Below are 18,007 nucleotides of genomic sequence, written 5' to 3'. Positions count from 1 at the left end.
TGAAAATTGCGAATGGGCCCTTTTTATACATTCTGCCCAGCACTTTCGCACCTGCGACCCATTTTACGCACCTACGGGCTGCTTCTATAGTCAAGATTACCGCATCTACAGTTTCCACTTAAGTTACAAGAACCGCATCTGCGCCCAGGCACCGCACCTGCGGTCCCGCAGACCCGCAGATGAGTCCAAATAACTGCATCTGCGGTTCTTCTCCTAAAGGCCAAACTCGCATGTGCGATCTCCTCATCGCTTTTGCGGCCTCGCAACTGTGGTCCCCAATCCGCAGGTGTGATGACCCAAAAGGTCATCACTTGATTTGCAAGTCAATTCTATATTCCGAGGCCTTAAAACCTCCTTTTATCTCACCTTGATTTATGTGCACGGTCCGGGCGTATATCCGGAACGCTTTTATGTGAAATATTGATAAAAATGCTAATTTTGCCTTTAAAATTAAATTTAAGTTGACTTCGGTAAACATTTTGGGTAAACGGACCCGAACCAGTGATTTAACGATCCCGGAGGGTCCGTACAAAAATATAGGACTTGGGCGTATGACCGAAATCGAATTTCGAGGTCCCAAGCCCGAGAAATAAATTTTGAAGGAAATTGTTTAACTGAAATTATATGATTTTTTGGAAATTTAAATATGTTTGAATTTGATGGTATCAGGCTCGTATTTTAGTTTCGGAGCCCTGTACAGGTCTTATATGGTATTTAAGTTGAGCTTGTAAAATTTGGTAAGAAACGGACTTCATATAACGTGAATCGGACCCTCGGTTGTGAAATTTGAAACTTAAAAGTTAATGAGATTTTTCTTTGATTTTGATGATAAAATCGTAGTTCAAGGCGTTATTTTGGCGATTGGATCGCACGAATAAGTCTGTATGATGTTTTTAGGGCTGTGCGCATGTTTGGTTTGGAGTCCCGAGGGCTCGGGTGAGTTTCGGATAGGCCACGGGATGTTTTTACACTTAGAAAGGTTGCAGGTTTTGCTGCTTTAGGTGCACAGAACGGTCGCGAAAGGGAAACGGGGCTGGGGAGGATTTTACCCTATGCAAATGTGAGACTCAAGTCGCGAACGCGGAGCATTGGTGGTTTGCTCTACGCGAACGCGATCGGTCAATCGCAAATGCGTAGCTTAGGGATGGGCTGGTCATGGAACCTAGGGAGAACTACGCGAACGCGATCCCCTTATCGCGAACGCGAAGGCAGGGCTGGGCTAAGCCTTCGTGAACGCGAAGTTTCTCCCGCGATCGTGTAAGTCCACAACTCGTAGCTCTTCGCGAACGTGACAGTTCTCACACGAATGCGATGAACACTGTTACCCAGAACTTAAAACAATAGCAAAAATCGGGATTTAGCCCACATTTTCATATTTTCAAAACTCGAGAGCATTGAGCTGATTTTCAAAAAGGAAGTTCTTCCCCAAAGTATTGGTATATGATTCTAAACCTTTTTCTTTCGATTTCCCTTTTGCATTTCATCAATCTTCATCCAAAAATCTAGGGTTTTGTGGTAGAAATTGGGAGTTTCGGTAGAGTTAGGACTTTTTGAATAATTGGAGTTTCGTTTTGGGGTCAGATTTCGAAACTAATTATATATTCGTGCTCGTGGGTGAATGGGCGATCGGGTTTTGGTCCGAACCTTGAGTTTTGACCAAGCAGCCCCGGGGTCGATTTTTGACTTTTTGGAAAAATGATAGAAGACCTATAATTAAGCATTGGGTATGAATTATTTAGAATTTATTGATGTTGTTAAATTAATTTGGGCTAGATACAAGTAAATTGGAGGCGAATTCTAAAGGAAAAGCGGTGTTTGAGGCTTGAGTTGGTCGTGGAAGTTCGAGGTAAGTGTTTGGTCTAACCTTAGCTTGAGGAAATAGGTATTGTACTTTATTTGCTATGTGCTAGTGTAGTGTACGACATATGGGTATGGTGATGAGTATCTATACGTTGGTGTTAAGCATGCCCGTGAGTCTTAAATTATGATCGTTATGTTTTCTTAATAAGTACTACAATTGCCTAAATTGTTGATTATCCATGTTGAGCAAGACACATGATTATCTTCTTGGTATTGGTTTATTATTGAGCATTGGCTCCAGTTGAGGTTCATTTGTGAAGTTAATTGTTAGTACAAGTTTGGTTATAGCCGATTCCCTTGCCGGGATGTATGTATTTCTTACTGTTGATTCCCTTTTCGGGATGTGATTATTCTTGTTGTTGATTCCCTTGCCGGGATGTGCTTATTCTTGTTGTTGATTCCCTTGCCAGAATGTTGTTGTTGCTATTGTTTGGGTGAGGAAAGAGAGATAAAGCACGAAGGGTGATTCCATGCACATTCATATTTATGTATATGGTGAGGAAAGAGTAATAAAGCATGAAGGGTGATGTCGTGTACATTTTCATAGATATTGATGCATATGGTGAGAAAGAAAGATAAAGCACGAAGGGTGATGCCGTGCACATTTCTAATATTTACATGATGAGGAAGAGAGATAAAGCACGAAGGGTGATGCCGTACACATTTCTAATATTAACATGGTGAGGAAGAGAGATAAATCACGAAGGATGATGCCGTGCACATTTTCATTACTTGATTGCATTGGTGAGGATTGAGAGTAAAAGCACGACGGGTGATGCCGTGTACTTATTGCCTATTTGTTATGATTTCTTGTTGCTTTCAGTTCAATTGCCTTAATTGTCTTATTCCACTATTACTATGATTATTTACGTTGGTATTTCCCTCATAGCATGTTACCCCTCCCCTGTTACTTTTGAATTATTTCTCTTACTGTTATTCTGCTAGATACTGTTTAACTGCAGGTTATTTGTTTGTTGTGTCCTAGCTTCGTCACTACTTCGCCGAGGTTAGGCTCGACACTTACTCAGTACATGGGGTCGGTGGTACTGATACTACACTCTGCACTCTTTTGTGCAAATCCCGGTACTGGAGCATACAGACCTTAGCTAGGGGTTGTTGCCTTCAGTCCATCAGGAGACCCGAGGTAGTCCTGCAAGCGTCCGGAGGCCTTGGTGTCCCCTTCCTATCTAGTTTCTTTCTATTCTTTTCTATTTCAGAGACAGACATGTACTTTCTTGTTCAGACCCTATTTGTAATTTTTCTTAGATAGTCCGTGAGATTGTGACACCAGTTCTGGGTGGTTTATGTTTATGGATTCGTATTGGTATAGCTTAATTGTTAAGTTTCATTCTTCCGCCTTATTATTTATGTTGTTTATAATATGTTAACTTGCAATTGTTAAGTTAAAAATGAAAAGGGTAAATTAATCGGAATAGTTAGTTTGCCTAGCTTTCACGAGTAGGCGCCATCACGACTTTCGAGGGTGAAAAATTCGGGTCATGACAAGTTGGTATCAGATCTCTAGGTTGCTTAAGTCTCACAATTTACGGACAAGCTCGGTAGAGTCTGAGGGATCGGTACGGAGACGTCTGTGCTTATCCCCCAGAGGCTATGGAGTTAGGAACAATTTCACTTCTATTCTTCTCTGTCATGCAATTTGGTTTCTCAATGCTAATTGAACATCTACTCTATTCCTTCGCAGATGGCGAGAACACGTGCTTCCTCATCTTCCGATTAGCAGCTCGAGCGCCCAGCAGCAGCTCCCACGAGGGGCAGGGGACGAGGCCGAGGCCGTGCTAAGGGATGAGGCAAGGGAAGAGCTCAGCCTAGAGCAACAGCACCAGCGGTGAAGCCTCAAGTAGAGTTAATAATGAGGTTCCGACCCAGACAGTTCCGGTGGGCCCAGCTCAGGTCCCAGAGGGGTTCATCGCTACCCCGATACTCCAAGATGCTCTGGTTCGTCTAATGGGCCTTATGGAGAGTGTCACTCAAGCATGCTTACTTCCTGTAGCACCAGCCGTCTCTCAGGCTGGGGGATCCTGTAGCACCAGCCGTCTCTCAGGCTGGGGGAGGAGCACAGACTCCCGCTACCTGCATTCCGGAGCAGATGGCTCCCCAGTTTTAGACTCCAGCAGCTCAGCCAGTTGGAGCAGTTGAGCCAGGTGTAGTAACTTAGACCGATGATAGAGCAGCTATGTTTGTTGATGCTTTGTGGAGATTGGATAGGTTCACCAAGCTGTTCACTACTACTTAGGGTGGTGAATCTTTAGAGATCCCCAGGATTACTTAGACAACTGTTATGAGGTTCTTCGGAATATGGGGATAGTGGAGACCAATGGGGTCGACTGTGTTGCTTTCCGTCTGTCAGGTTTCGCCAAGAAACGGTGGAGAGATTATTGTTTGTCCAGACCAGTTGGGTCACCAGCTCTCGCTTGGGACCAGTTCTCGCAGCTATTTCTCGAGAAGTTTCTTCCTGTCACTTAGAGAAAGGAGTATCGTAGGCGGTTTGAGAGTCTCTAGTAGGGTTCTATGACTATCACCCAGTACGAGACGAGGCTTATTGATTTGGCTCGTCATGCTCTTCTGATACTCCCCACCGAGAGAGAGAGAGAGGGTGAGGAGGTTTATTGAGGGACTCGCTCAGCCTATTAGACTGCAGATGGCTAAGGAGACAGGTAGCGAGATTTCTTTCCAAGATGCCTCCAATGTGGCCAGACGGGTTGAGATGGTTTTAGCTTAGGGGAGAGGTCAGGGGTCTGATAAGAGGCCTCATCATTCTGGAAGATTCATTGGTTCCTCATCTGGGTAGAGGCCATCCTCCTAGGCATTTTCAATCAGCACTTCAGGTTTCTCACGGTTCTCCAGGTAGTCGTGGTTCTCATATGCAGTATTCTGATCAGTTTCCCTATAGACCACCACTAGCTCCTATTAGTGCACCTCCGCTCTGGAGTTTTCAGGGTTGTTATCCAGGCCGATAGGGTCAATTTCAACGTCAGCAGTCTCAGCAGCCGAAGTCTTGCTATATTTGCAGTGATACAAGGCACATTGCTAGGTTTTGCCCTTGAGCCTCGAGAAGTTCCTAGGGTTCTTGTGCTATGGTTCCCGCACCGAGTGTTCCACCGCCCGCTCAGCCAGCTAAAGGTTGGGGTAGAGATTTTAGAGGTGGAGATCAGGCCACTAAAGGTGGAGGCCAGGCAGCTAGAGATGGAGGCCAGCCAGCAGGAGGCCATCCTAGGGATGCAGTTCAGAGTGGTGGGGCCCAGCCCCGATGTTATGCTATGCCAGGCAGACCTGAAGCTAAGGCCTCCGATGCAGTTATCACATGTACAGTTTTTGTGTGCAGTAGAGATGTCTCAGTTCTATTTGATCCAGGGTCCACATATTTTTATGTATCATCTTATTTTTCCCCTTATCTGGTTGTGCCTCATGATTCTTTGAGTGCTCCTGTATATATGTCTACACCGGTGGTGATTCTATCATGGTAGATCGTGTTTATCATGCTTGTGTGGTCGTTATTGGGGGCCTTGAGACCCATGTAAATCTTCTACTTCTCGATATGGTGGATTTCGATGTCATTCTGGGGATGGAATGGTTATCCCCTTATCATGCTATATTAGATTGTCATGCCAAAATCGTGACCTTAGCACTACTGGGGTTACCTCATTTGGAGTGGAGAGGGACTTGTAGTCATTCCACCAGCAGGGTTATCTCATATATGAAGGCTCGGCGCATGGTTGATAAGGGATGTTTGGCCTATTTGGCATATGTTCGTGATTCTAGTGTTGAGGTTCCTTCTATGGATTTTGTGCTCGTTGTTCGTGAGTTTCTAGAGGTGTTTCCTTCAGACCTTCCGGGGATGCAATCCGACGGGGACATTGACTTTTGCATTGATTTGCACTCAGCCCATTTCTATTTCGTCATATCGTATGGCCCCGCCAGAGTTGAAAGAATTAAAAGAACAATTGCAGGACTTGTTGGATAAAGGATTTATTAGACCGAGTGTTTTGCCTTGGGGTGCACTGGTGTTGTTTGTTAAGAAGAAGGATGGGTCGATGAGGATGTGTATAGATTATCGACAGTTGAACAAAGACACCATCAAGAGCAAGTATCCACTGCCGAGGATTGATGATTTGTTTGATCAGCTTCAGGGTGACAAGGTATTTTTGAAGATTGATTTGAGATCTGGCTACCATCAGTTGAGGATTAGGGCATCTGATGTCCCTAAGACAACTTTTCGCACTCGGTACGAGCATTATGAGTTCTTAGTAATGTCATATGGGTTGACAAATGTCCCAGCAGCTTTCATGGAATTTGATGAACCGAGTGTTCAAGCCTTATTTGGATTCCTTCGTGATTGTCTTCATTGATTATATTTTGATTTCCCGCAGCCGGGAGGAGCACGAGCAGCATCTTCGAGTCGTTCTTCAGACTCTGAGGGATAGTCAGTTGTATGCTAAGTTTTTGAAGTGTGAGTTTTGGTTGAGTTCGGTTGCATTCTTGAGTCATGTTGTATTAGCAGAGGGTATTCAGGTGGATCCTAAGAATATTACGGCAGTCAAGGACTGGCCTAGACCCACATCAGCTATAGAGATTTGGAGTTTCTTGGGTTTGGCGGGTTATTACCGTTGGTTTGTGGAGGGGTTTTCATCTATTGCAGCCCCGATGACCAGGTTGACCCAGAAGGGTGCCCAATTCAGGTGGTCGAACGAGTGTGAGGCGAGCTTTTAGAAGCTCAAGACAGTTTTGACTACGCCGCCAGTGTTGGTATTGCCCACAGGTTCAGGTCCATATACAGTGTATTGTGATGCATCGCGTATTGGACTTGGTGCGGTGTTGATGCAGGATGGCAAGGTTATTGCATATGCTTCGTGACAGTTGAAGATCCACAAGAACAATTATCCAGTTCATGATTTGGAGCTAGCAGCCATTTTTCACGTGCTTAAGATTTCGAGGCATTATTTATATGGCGTGTCATGTCAGGTGTTCACGGATCACAAGAGTTTGCAATACTTGTTCAAGCAAAAGGAGATAAATTTGAGGAAGAGGAGGTGGTTGGAGCTGTTGAAAGACTATGATATCACCATCTTATATCATTTGGGAAAGGCCAATGTAGTGGCCGATGCTTTGAGTAAGAAGTCAACCAGTATGGGCAGTCTTGCGTATATTCCAGTCGGTGAGAGGCCGCTTGCTTTGGATGTTCAGGCTTTAGCCAATCAGTTCGTGAGGTTGGATGTTTCTGGGCCAGCCATGTTCTAGCTTGCACAGTCGCTCGTTCTTCATTATTTGAGCGTATCCGAGATTGGTAGTATGATGATCCTCATTTGCTTGTCCTTAGAGACACAGTGCGGCATGGGGGTACCAAGTAGGTTACAGTTGGAGATGATGGAGTTTTGAGGATGCAGGGTCGTATTTGTGTGCCTAATGTGCATGGATTTCATGAGTTGATTCTAGATGAGGCCCATAGTTCCCAGTATTCTATTCATCCGGGCGCCACTAAGATGTATCAGGATTTGCGGCAGCATTATTGGTGGAGGAGAATGAAGAAGGACATTGTTGCCTATGTAGCTCAGTGTTTGAATTGTCAGCAGTTAAAGTACGAGCATCAGAGACCTGGTGGTTTGTCTCAGAAGATTGAGATTCCTAAGTAGAAGTGGGAGCGGATCACTATAGACTTTGTTGTTGGACTCCCACGGACTCAGAGGAAGTTCGATGCAGTATGGGTTATTATTGATAGGCTGACCAAGTCAGCGCATTTCATTCCTGTGGCAGTTTTCTATTCCTCGGAGCGGTTGGCTGAGATCTATATCTGGGAGATTATTCGTCTTCATGGCGTGCCCGTGCCTATCATTTCTAATCGGGGTATGCAGTTTACCTCGCATTTTTGGAGGGAAGTACAGCGTGAGTTGGGTACGCGGGTCAAGTTAAGCATAACATTTCATCCTCAGACAGACGGGCAATCCGAGCATACTATTTAGATTTTGGAGGATATGCTCCTAGCATGTGTTATTGGCTTTGGAGGTTCTTGGGATTAGTTCTTTCCATTAGCGGAGTTTTCCTACAACAACAGCTACCAGTCAAGCATTCAGATGGCTCCCTATGAGGCATTATATGGTAGGCAGTGTCGGTCGCCGGTCACCGGTCGGGTGGTTCGAGCCGGGAGAGGCTCGGTTGTTGGGTACAAATTTAGTTCAGGATGCCTTGGATAAGGTGAAGATCATTCAGGATGGGCTCCGTACAGCTCAGTCCAGGCAAAAGAGTTATGCAGACCGTAAGGTTCGTGATGTGGCATTCATGGTTGTAGAGTGGGTGTCTCCCATAAAGGGCATGATCAAATTTGGGAAGAAAGGCAAGCTAAGCCCTAGGATCATTAGTCCTTTTGAGATTCTTGATCGAGTGGGAGAGGTGGCTTACAGACTTACGTTGCCGCCGAGTTTATCAGCTCTGCACCCAGTGTTTCATGTGTCCATGCTTTGGAAGTATCACGGCGATCCATCCCACGTGTTAGACTTTAGCACTGTCCGGTTGGACAAGGATCTGACCTATGAGGAGGAGCCGGTGGGCCATTCTGGATCGGCAGGTTCGTCAGTTGAGATCGAAGAGTTACCCTTCTGTTCATGTTCAGTGGAGAGGTCAGCCTGCCGAGGCAGCTACCTGGAAGTCCGAGACCGATATGCGAAGCCGATATCCCCATCTTTTTCCCGACTCAGGTACTTCTTTTCTATGTCCATTCGAGGACGAACAGTTGTTTTAGAGGTGGATGTGATGACCCAAAAGGTCATCAATTGATTTGCAAGTCAATTCTGTATTTCGAGGCCTTAAAACCTCCTTTTATCTCACCTCGATTTGCATGCGCGGTCCGGGCGTATATTCGGAACGCTTTTATGTGAAAAATTGATAAAAATGCTAATTTTGCCTTTAAAATTAAATTTAAGCTGACTTTGGTCAATATTTTGGGTAAACAGATCCGGACCCGTGATTTGACGGTCCCGGAGGGTTCATAGAAAAATATGGGACTTGGGCGTATGCCCGAAATCGAATTCTGAGGTCCCAAGCCCGAGAAATTAATTTTAGAAGGAAATTGTTTAAGTGAAATTATAAGAGTTTTTTGAAAATTTAAATGTGTTTGAATTTGATGGTATCGGGTCCGTATTTTGTTTTCGGAACCCGGTGCAGTTCTTATATGATATTTAAGTTGAGCCTGTAAAATTTGGTAAGAAACGGATTTCATATGACGTGAATAGGACCCTCGGTTGTGAAATTTGAAACTTAAGAGTTATTGAGATTTTTCTTTAATTTTGATGCTAAACTCATAGTTCGAAGCGTAATTTTGGCAATTTGATCGCACGAATAAGTCCATATGATATTTTTAAGATTGCGTGCATGTTTGGTTTGGAGACCTGAGGGCTCGGGTGAGTTTCCGATAGGCTACGAGATATTTTTACACTTAGAAAAGTTGCAGGTTTTGCTTCTTCAGGTGCATAGACATTTTGTGCTTCGCTATTCTCGCGATCATGAAAGGAAAACAGGGCCGGGGAGGATTTCACCCTATGCGAACGCGAGACCCAGTTCGCGAACGCGAAACATTTGGGGGTTTTCTCTACGCGAACACGACAGGTCAATCGCAGGGATGGGATGGGATAGTCATGGAACCTAGGGATCACTACGCGAACGCGATCCCCTTACCGCGAACGCGAAGGCAAGGATGGGCTAAGACTTTGCGAACGTGAAGCTTCTCCCGCGATCGTGTAAGTCCACAACTGGCAGCTCTTCGCGAACGTGACAGTGCTCACGCGAACGCGATGAACACTGTCGCTCAGCACTTAAAACAATAGAAAAAATTGGGATTTAGCCCACATTTTCATATTTTCATAACTAGAGAGCATTGAGGAGATTTTCTAGAAGCAAGTTCTTCCCCAAAGTATTGGTATATGTGTGATGACCCAAAAGTTCATCACTTGTTTTAGAAATAAATTCTATGCTCCGAGGCTTTTAAAACCTCTTTTAGTATCACCTCAATTTGTGTGCGCAGTCCGAGCTCGTAGCCAGAAAGCCATTATGTGAAAATCTGTGAAAAATGATAAATTTTGACTTTAAAATGAATTTAAGTTGACTTCGGTCAATATTTTTGGGTAAACGGACCCGGACTCTTGATTCGACGGTCCCGGAGGGTCCGTACGAAAATATGGGACTTGGGCGTATGCCCAGAATCGATTTCTGAGGTCCCAAGCCTGAAAAATAAATTTTTTAAAGAAAATTTTTTTCTGGACTATTTATGAGTTTTTGGAAATGAAATGTGTTTAAAATTTGATGGTATCGGGCTCGTATTCTAGTTCCGGAGCCCGGTACGGATCTTATAAGTGATTTAAGTTGAGTTTGTGAAATTTGGTAAGAAACAGACTTGAAATAACGTAAATCGGACAGTATTTGAGAAAATTAGAAAATGTGAGGTTTTTAAGTGATTTCATGATTTTGATGCTAAATTCATAGTTGTTGATGTTATTTTGGCGATATGATCGCACGAGTAAGTTCATATGACGTTTTTGAGTTAGTATGCATGTTTGGTTTAGAGCCCCTAGTGCTCGGGTGAGTTTCGGATAGGTTTCGGAAGGTTTTAAACTTGGAAAAAGTTGCAGGTTTTCAGTTTCTGGTGCATAGGGATTTTGTGCTTCGCGTTCGCGTGGCTTCATTCACAAAAGGGGAAGGTAATCTCCCTCAGGTGAAAAAATTTTCTTTGCGTACGCGGAGCTTGGGATGCGAACGCGAGGCTGTGGGGGGAATACCCTACGCGAACGCGTAGGATTAGTGGCCTGGGGGAGGGAGTTCACACTTTTCCTTACGCGAACGCGGCCACCTGACCGCGAACACAATGACTCAGGGAGCTAAAGCTTCGCGAACGTGATCTTCTGATCGCGAACATGATGGTCAGTTGGGCCTGACCCATCGCGAATGCGACAAGCCTATCGCGAATGTGACAGGCCTATCGCGAACGCGATGAAGGCCTGCCCAGTGATTTTAAAACAGAAGCAAAAATGGGCAGAACCCATTTACTTCATATTTTCAAAATTTGGGAGCATTGAGGCGATTTTCAAAGAACAATTTCTTCCCCAAAATATTGGTAAATGATTCTAAACCTTTTTCTTTCGATTTCCCATTGCATTTCATCAATTTTCATCTTAAAATCTAGGGTTTTATGGTAGAAATTTGGAATTTGGGTAGAGTTAGGGATTTTTTATTAATTCAGATTTAGACCTCGTTTTGGAGATGAATTTAGAAACTAATTGTATATTTGGGCTAGTGGGTGAATGGGTGATCTGGTTTTGGTCTGAACCTCGAGTTTTGACCAAGCGGGCCCGGGGTCAATTTTTGACTTTTTGGGGAAAATGATAGAAAACCTATAATTAAGCATTGGGTATGAATTCTTTAGCATTTATTGATGTTGTTAAATCAATTTGGACTAGATACGAGTTATTTGGAGGCGAATTCTAAAGGAAAAGTGGTGTTTGACACTTGAGTTGGCCGTGGAAGTTCGAGGTAAGCGTTTGGTGTAACCTTAGCTTGAGGGATTAGGAGTTGTATCCTATTTGCTATGTGTTACTTGTTGAGTACGACATATAGGCATGGTGATGAGTATCTATACGTTGATGTCAAGCATGACCGTGAGTCTTTAATTGAAACCGTTGTGTTCTTAATAAGTACTACGAATGCCTAAATTGTTGATTCTCTGTGTTGAGCAAGAATTATGATTATTCTTGTGAAAATTGCTTATTGTTGGGTATTGGTGTTTGTTGAGATTTCTTTGTGAAGTTAGATGTTGGAACAAGTTTGGTTATAGCTGATTCCCTTGCCGGCCGTATTTATTTATACTATCGATTCCTTTGTCGGGACAGTGTTGTTTCCTTATCGTTCCCTTGCCGGGACTCTTTTGTGATTGGTGTTGAATTGCATGATAAGGATCGGGTTGCACACCGCAACAATATTATATTTGGATCGGGTTGCACACCACAACAATAATATAATTGGATGGGGTTGCACGCCGCAACAATAATATAATCGGATCGGGTGGCATGCCGCAACAGTGATAAATGATATGGATCGGGTTGCACGCTGCAATAGTGTTTTTATTATTTGGATCGGGTTGTGCGCCGCAACAATAAGTAATAAAAGAGTTTGTTGACTGGTTACGATTTCCTTATTCCTTTGCTGTGAATTCTAAATTGTTCTTTATGCTTTTCTCTTAAATTACTGTTGGTAAATGATATCCCCCCGCAGTATGTCCCTCTCCCATCTTTAATTGTTTATTTCTGTTTTATTTTCCGCTATATATGATATAACTACACAGGTTCATTTGGTAGTCTGGTCCTAGCCTCGTCACTACTTCGCCGGGGTTAGGCCAGGCACTTACCAGCACATGGGGTCTGTTGTGCTGATACTACACTCTGCACTGTGTGCAGATCCCGGAGCGGCAGCTTTTGGACCATAGCTTTGGGTGGCTGCCTTCAGTCCCGTCGGAGATTCCGAGGTAGTCCTGCTGGCTTCCGCAGGCCCCAGTGTTCTATTCCATCTTTATATGTTTTCATTTACTTCAGAGACAGATTGTATCTTTCTTTCCAGACAATTGTTTGTAGTATTCGTAGATGTCTGTGATATTGTGACACCAGTTCCGGGTAAAGATGTACTTGGTATTGTCGTACTTGTTTTTTTGGCTAAGTTATCAGATTACGTCTTCCGCATGGCTTTAATTATTGTTAATATTTCACTATTGATTGTATGTTATTCTAAACTGTTAAAAAAAGGCTAAATAAAAGAGTTAGTGAATCTATAATACTCGGCTTGCCTAGCTTTCACGAGGAGGCGCAATCACATCTCCCGAAGGTAGAAAATCCCGGTCGTGACAAGTTGGTATCAGAGCTCTAGGTTATATAGTTCTCACAATTCACAGAAAAGCTTAGTAAAGTCTGAGGGATCGGTACGGAGACATCTGTATTTATCCCCCAGAGGCTACAGAGTTAGAAAGAACTTCACATTTATTCTTTCCTGTCGTGCGGTTTGGTTTCTCAATGCTAATTGAATTTCTACTTTGTTCTTTCGCAGATGGCGAGAACACGCGCTTCCTCATCCACCGATCAGCAGCCCGAGCCCCTAGCAGCACCTCCCACGAGGGTTAGAGGGCGAGGTCGTGCTAGAGGCCAAGGTCGGGGTAGAGCTTAATCCAGAGCAGAAGCGCCAGCGGTGGAGCCTCAAGTTGACTTTGATGATGAGGTTTTGGCCCAGACAGTTCCGGTTGGCCCAGCTTAGATCCCAGAGGGGTTTATTGCTCCCCTAGTACTCTAGGATGCTCTGGTCTGTGTAGTGGGCCTTATGGAGAGTGTCACCCGGGCAGCCTTGATTCCTGTAGCACCAACCATCTCTTAGGATGGAGGAGGAGCCCAAACTCCTGCTACTCGCACTCCGGAGCAGATGGGCCCGCTCCGTCAGTTAGGGGTGGGGGTAGAGGTGCTAGAGGTGGAGGTAGAGGTATTAGAGGTGGAGGTCAGGCAGCTAGAGGTGGAGGCCAGCCAGCAGCAGGCCGTCCCAGAGATGTAGTTCCGAGTGGTGGGGCCCAGCCCCGATGTTATGCTCTTCCAGCCAGGCCTGAGGCTGAGGCTTCTGATGCAGTTATCACAGGTACTGTTCTGGTTTGTAGTAGAGATGCTTCAGTCCTATTTGATCTAGGGTCTACATACTCCTATGTGACATCTTATTTTGCATCGTATCTAGTCATGCCTAGTAATTCTTTGAGTGCTCATGTATATGTGTCTACACTAGTGGGTGATTCTATGGTGGTAGATTGAGTCCATCCTTCGTGTATAGTTGTGATTGGGGGTCTTGAGACTCGTATAGATTTGTTACTTTTGGACATGGTTGATTTTGATGTCATATCGGGGATGGACTAGTTATCACCTTACCATACTATCTTGGACTGTCATGCCAAGACTGTGACTTTAGCCTTGCCGGGTTTACCTCATTTAGAGTGGAGAGGGACTCTTGGTCACTCTACCCATAGTGTTATCTCTTATGTGAAGGCTTGGCGTATGGTCGAGAAGGGGTGTTTGGCCTACTTGGCATATGTTCGTGATTCTAGTGCCGAGGTTCCTTCTATTGATTTTGTGCCTATTGTCCGTGAGTTCCCTGAGGTATTTCCTTCAGACCTGTCGGGTATGCCACCCGACAAGGATATCGACTTTTGTATTGATTTGGCTCTAGGCACCTAGCCCATTTCTATTCCACCGTATTGTATGGACTTGCCTGAGTTGAAGGAGTTGACGGAGCAATTGCAAGACTTGCTTGAAAAAAGTTTCATTAGACCTAGTGTTACGCCTTGGGGTGCATCGGTGTTGTTTATTAAGAAGAAGGACGGATTGATGAGGATGTGCATATATTACCGGCAGTTGAACAAGGTTACAATCAAGAATAAGTATCCATTGCCGAGGATTGATGATTTGTTTGATCAGCTTCAGGGTGCCAAGTTATTTTCGAAGATTGACTTGAGATCAGGCTACCATCAGTTGAGGATTAGGGCATCTAATGTCCCTAAGACAGCTTTTTGCACTCGGTACGGGCATTATGAGTTCTTGGTGATGTCATTCGGGTTGACAAATGCCCCAGTAGCTTTTATGGATTTGATGAACCGAGGTTCAGGGCCTTACACAATTTAATGCGATGCATCTCGTATTGGACTTGGTGCGGTGTTGATGCAGGATGGCAAGGTCATTGCCTATGCTTTGTGGTATTTGAAGATTCATGAGAGGAACTATCCGGTTCATCATTTGGAGTCATCATCCATTGTTCATGCGTTGAAGATTTGGAGGCATTATCTGTATGGCGTGGCATGTGAGGTGTTCATGGATCACAAGAGTCTGCAGTACTTGTTCAAGCAGAAGGAGCTAAATTTGAGGCAGAGAAGGTGGTTGGAGCTATTAAAGGACTATTATATCACCATTTTATATCATCCGGGAAAGGACAATGTGGTGGCCGATGCTTTGAGTAGGAAGTCAGCCAGTATGGGCAGTCTTGCTTATATTCCGGACGGTGAGAGACCGCTTGTTTTGGATGTTCAGGCTTTGGCCAATCAGTTCGTGAGATTGGATGTTTCTGAGCCCAATCGTGTGTTAGCTTGCACAGTCGCTCGTTCTTCATTATTGGAGCGTATCTGTGATCGGCAGTATGATGATCCTCATTTGTGTGTCCTTAGGGACACGGTGCAGCACGGAGGTGCCAAGCAGGTTACCTTAGGAGATGATGGAGTTTTGAAATTGCAGGGTCAAGTTTGTGTGCCTAATGTGGATGGACTCCAAGAGTTGATATTAGAGAAGGCCCATAGTTCCCGGTACTCCATTCATCCGGGCGCCGCTAAGATATATCAGGATTTGAGGCAATATTATTGGTGGAGGAGATTGAAGAAGGACACTGTTGCATATATGGCTCGGTGTTTGAACTGTCAGCAGGTTAAGTACGAGCATCAGAGGCCCAATGGTTTGTTCCAGAAGATTGAGATTCCTGAGTGGAAGTGGGAGTGTATCACTATGGACTTTGTTGTTGGACTCCCACGGACTCAGAGGAAGTTCGATGCGGTGTGGGTCATTGTTGATAGGCTGACCAAGTCAGTGCACTTCATTCATGTGGCAGTCTCCTATTCTTCCGAGAGGTTAGCTGAGATCTATATCCAGGAGATTGTTCGTCTTCATGGTGTGCCCGTGTCTATCATTTCGGATCGAGGTACGCAGTTTACCTCATATTTCTGAAGAACGGTTCAGCAAGAGTTGGGCACACGGGTTGAGTTGAGCACAGCGTTTCATCCTCAGGTGGACGGACAGTCCGAGCGAACCATTCAGATTTTGGAGGATATGCTCCGAGCTTGTGTCATTGACTTTGGAGGCTCGTGGGAGTTTTTGCCTTTAGCAGAGTTTCCCTACAACAACAGCTACCAGTTAAGTATCCAGATGGCTCCTTATCAGGCTTTGTATGGTAGGCGGTGTCGGTCGCCGGTTGGATGGTTTGAGTCAAGAGAGGCTCGGTTGTTGGGTATGGATCTAGTACAAGATGCCTTGGACAAGGTCAAGATTATTCAGGATAGGCTTCGTAAAGCTCAGTCCACGGAAAAGAGTTACGCTGATCGTAAGGTTCATGATTTGGCTTTCATGGTCGGTGAGCGGGTATTGCTTTGAGTGTCGCCTATGAAGGGCGTGATGAAATTTGGGAAGAAGGGCAAGCTTAGCCCTAGGTTCATTGGCCCGTTTGAGATTCTTGATCGAGTGGGAGAGGTGGCTTACAGACTTGTGTTGCCGCCGAGCTTATCAGCCATACATCTAGTGTTTCATGTGTCCATGCTTCGGAAGTATCACAGCGATCCATCCCACATGTTAGATTTCAGCACTGTCTAGTTGGACAAGGACTTGTCTTATGAGTAGGAGCCGACACCTATTCTAGACCGACAAGTTCGTCAATTGAGATCGAAGAGTTTTCCTTTCGTTCATGTTTAGTGGAGAGGTCAGCCTGCAGAGGCATCGACCTAGGAGTCTGAGTCCGATATGCGGAGCCGTTATCCCCATCTTTTCTCCGACTCAGGTACTTCTTTCTTATGTCCGTTCGAGGACAAAAGATTGCTTTAGAGGTGGAGAATGTGATTACCCAAAAGGTCATCACTTATTTTAGAAATAAATTCTGTGCTCCGAGGCTTTTAAAACCTCTTTCAATATCACCTCAATTTGCATGCACAGTCCGGACACGTAGCCGGAAAGCCATTATGTGATAATTTGTGAAAAATAATAAATTTTAACTTTAAAATGAATTTAAGTTGACTTCAGTCAATATTTTTGGGTAAACGGACCAGGACCCATGATTTGACGATCCCGGATCCGCAGGAAAATATGGGACTTGGGCGTATGCCTGAAATCGAATTCCGAAGTCCTAAGCCCGAGAAATAAATTTTTTAAAGAAAATTGTTTTCTGGATTATTTATGAGTTTTTGGAAATAAAATGTGTTTAAAATTTGATGGTATCAGGCCGTATTCTGGTTCTGAAGCACGGTATGGCTCTTATATGTGATTTAAGTTGAGTATATGAAATTTGGTAAGAAACGGACTTGAAATGACGTGAATCGGACCGTATTTGAGAAAATTGGAAAATTTGAGGTTCTTAAGTGATTTCATGATTTTGATGCTAAATTCATAGTTGTTAATTTTATTTTGGCAATTTGATCACACTAGTAACTTCATATGGTGTTTTTGAATTACTATGCATGTTTGGTTTGGAACCCCGAGGCCTCGGGTGAGTTTCGAATAGGTTTCAGAAGGTTTTAAACTTAGAAAAAGTTGCAGGTTTTCAGTTTTTGGTGCACAGGGATTTTGTGCTTTGCGTTCGCGTGGCTTCACTCGCGAACGCGATAGGCAATCTCCCTCAAGTGAAAATTTTTTCTTCGTGAACGCGGGGCTTGGGATGCGAACGCGAGGCTATGGGGGGAATACCCTACGCGAACGCGTCTAGGCCCTCGCGAACGTGTAGGGTTAGTGGCCTAGGGGAGGGAGTTCACACTTTACCTTACGCAAATGCGGCCACCTGACCGTGAACGCGATGACTCTGGGAGCTAAAGATTCGCGAACGCGAGCTTCTGATCACGAACGCGATGACGGCCTGCCCAGTGATTTTAAAACATAAACAAAAATGGGCAGAACCCATTTACTTCATATTTTTTAAATTTGGGAGCATTGAAGCGATTTTCAAAGAACAATTTCTTCCCCAAAATATTGGTAAATGATTCTAAACCTTTTTCTTTCGATTTCCCATTGCATTTCATCAATTTTCATCCTAAAATCTAGGGTTTTATGGTAGAAATTAGGAATTTGGGTAGACTTAGGGATTTTTGATTAATTCGGATTTAGACCTCGTTTTGGAGTCGAATTTCGAAACTAATTGTATATTTGGGCTCGTGGGTGAATGAGTTATCGGGTTTTGATCTGAACCTCGAGTTTTGACCAAGTGGGCCCGGGGTCAATTTTTGACTTTTTGGGGAAAATGATAGAAAACCTATAATTAAGCATTGGGTATGAATTCTTTAGCATTTATTGATGTTGTTAAATCAATTTGGACTAGATATGAGTTGTTTAGAGGC

Source organism: Nicotiana tabacum, chromosome 10 (assembly GCF_000715075.1).
Source record: "Nicotiana tabacum cultivar K326 chromosome 10, ASM71507v2, whole genome shotgun sequence".
Classification (NCBI taxonomy): Eukaryota; Viridiplantae; Streptophyta; class Magnoliopsida; order Solanales; family Solanaceae; genus Nicotiana; species Nicotiana tabacum.
The sequence above is the reverse complement of the archived record's forward strand: the minus strand, read 5'-3'. Positions refer to the sequence as shown.